The sequence below is a fragment of the Sesamum indicum genome, linkage group LG2, assembly GCF_026168435.1.
Source record: "Sesamum indicum cultivar Baizhima isolate 11 linkage group LG2, ASM2616843v1, whole genome shotgun sequence".
Classification (NCBI taxonomy): domain Eukaryota; kingdom Viridiplantae; phylum Streptophyta; class Magnoliopsida; order Lamiales; family Pedaliaceae; genus Sesamum; species Sesamum indicum.
The window spans coordinates 11,539,710-11,542,447 of record NC_142658.1 but is presented as its reverse complement, the minus strand read 5'-3'; the positions used below and the strand labels follow the sequence as shown (position 1 = coordinate 11,542,447).

Here is a 2,738-nt window from a genome sequence, read left to right as displayed (position 1 = left end):
TATTTATTTTAAGTTCTGAGTTTTTAAAAATAATATATGTATTTTCAGACTATAATCTATATATATCTCTTATTTTCTAATGAATTAAATTATTTTTTATCATATAATATATCCAAATTTATATTTTTATTTTATTTTCAGATTAATCCTTATTCAATTAAGAATGTATGAAGCTTCAAACTGAAAAGATCCAGGGTGGAATTGTTCATCCTTACTTGATCCTACCAACACAAACAATGTCAAGTGTAACTTTTGATGGTTTTCGTAATTTCAAATCGTGTCCAAAATGTCCAAAGCATGTGAAAGTTGAGATTAGATCAGAATATGTGACAAAAAAGAAACAACTGAAAGAGCAGATGAATGTAATCCCACATTTTGATGATATTGCTGAAGAAAAAGAGTAGTGAAAATCTGAGCAAAAAAATATTGGTCATGGCAAGCGCTATTTGATATCTCCCTTGGAGGCTCATCTGAATCTGTTGCACCAAAAATGCAACAAAAAGGCCAAGATCAACAGATTCTATTGACCTATACTTCATTCAAGATGCTAATGAGGTGGTGAAACAAAGAAAAAATAAAGATAGTGGGAAATTGTGAGAATAGGAAGAAATGAGGGAGTATGCCGTACAAAAGTTTTGTCGTTGGATATATGATATGGGGATCCCATTCAACACTGTAAGAGATGATAGTTCTGGACCAGCAGTCGAAGCCATTGGCCAGTTCAGCCCTGGTATGAAGCCCCTTAGCTATCATGAGGTTAGGGTCACATATTTGAAGAAGGAATTGGAACACACCAGTTTAATTTTAAGGGAGCATGATGAGATTAAGGTTAAATATGGTTACTCGTTAATGCAGATGGTTGGACTGATACAAAACAAAGAAAACTCATTAATTTTTTGGTGAATAACCCAAAAGGAAGCATATTTATAAAATATGTGGATGGATCATCATATGTTCACAAGGGTGAGAAAATATTTGAATTGCTAGATAAGTATGTGCAAATTATTCGGGAGAAAGATGTGATTCAAGTGGTCATAGATAGTGCAAGCGTAAATGTTTTAGTTGGTGAGAGTTCTTTTAAAAACAATTTGTAGTCATAGACTCATAGTATCTTTTACTTATTATTTTATTATTTTTAATTCTTTATTTTTTATTCAATGATTAGGATCATTGTTGGAAGCAAAAAATCCATATTTATACTAGCCACCTTGTGCAGCTCATTTATTTAGATTTGATGTTTGAAGATATCTTCAGACTTCTTAATTTGAAGAATACATATGAGCGAAGTATGATGATTAATGTCTATATGAATAATAGACCACCTCTCTTAGACATCATGAGAGATTTTACTAAAAATAGGGAGATTGCAACTGCATTCCTAACTTTAAAGCGATTCAATGTTCAAAAGGAGAATTTGAGGAAGATGTTTACAACTGAAAGGTGGACTAAGAGTGGGTATGGAAGAGAAGCACAAGGCAAAACTAGTAGAAAGCTTATTTTAATGCATTCCTTTTGGAATCATATTCTTTACACAATTAAAATTGCCGGTCCACTAATTAAGGTGCTTCGATTGGTAGATGGTGAAAGAAAACCACAAATGAGTTATATTTATGAAGCCATGGACAGAGCTAAGGAAGCTATTGTTGCTTCATTTTCCAATATTGAAGAGAAGTATAAAGATGTGTTTGCGTTGATTGATGCTAGATGGAGCGTTCAACTTCATAGGCCCTTGCATGCAGCTGGTCTACTTGAACCCAGAGTTCTACTGTGTAAATCCAAATGTAGAACAAGATGAAGAGGTTATGCAAAGTTTATATGATTGCATTTTGAGGGTGGTTCCAACTACTTACTTGCAAGTTAACATTGTTAATGAACATCCATAGTATAAGAAAGCAGAAAGCCTTTTTGGAACCTCTGTTCCAGTTAGACATAGGACTACAAAAGCACCAGGTAATGAAAATTATTTTAACAAATGTTGATTTTTTAACTATAGGTTACATCGCTATAGCTATACTCATATTAAATTTTTTAATTTTTGAAATTACTAGCTGAATGGTGGTCTTCTTTTGGAGGAACAATTCCGAATATACAAACTTTTGCGATCAATATTTTGAGCCTTACCTGCAGTTCATCGGTTGTGAGCGAAATTGGTATTTTTGGATATGAAAGTATACTATATAATTTATATTTAAGTGTTACTAAATTACAAATTTAAATTTATGCAACTTCATTCTTCGAAAAAAAATAAATTGGAGCAAAAACGCCTCAATAATCTAGTTTTTATCAAGTATAATAGAGGCAGCGGTATGATGCACGTGATACAATAAATCCTATTAAACATTATATACACCACATAAACAAAAAAAAATATTACAACCATCTTTAAATATAAAACAATAAAATAAAACAACAAATAGACTGTTTTTAACACCATTAAATACATTAAAATAAACCATCTTTGACACCAAAATAAACCATATATATTAAACATTTACGAAAACTCAATATTTACAATAATAGAAAATCAAAATAAACTATTTTTCATAAAACATCATACCTGAAAATATGCGTTTATATTCAAATATGTTATAAAAAAAGAAAAAAATTACAGCACACAACTTGTATAATATGTCACACCATCTCCACTGATCAATGACAACACACAAGTCTTTATTAATCATAGCATCATAAGCGCATTATGCCTCCATTTAGGTAAGCTATCTTTTATTTCAATTCAC

The 2,738-nt window shown here is 31.1% G+C and overlaps 1 pseudogene; it reads left to right on the top strand.

Moving 5' to 3' along the window:
* The first annotated feature begins 528 nt into the window (after positions 1-528).
* LOC148789169 (uncharacterized) lies at positions 529-2,386 on the top strand (annotated as a pseudogene).
* The last annotated feature ends 352 nt before the right edge of the window (positions 2,387-2,738 follow it).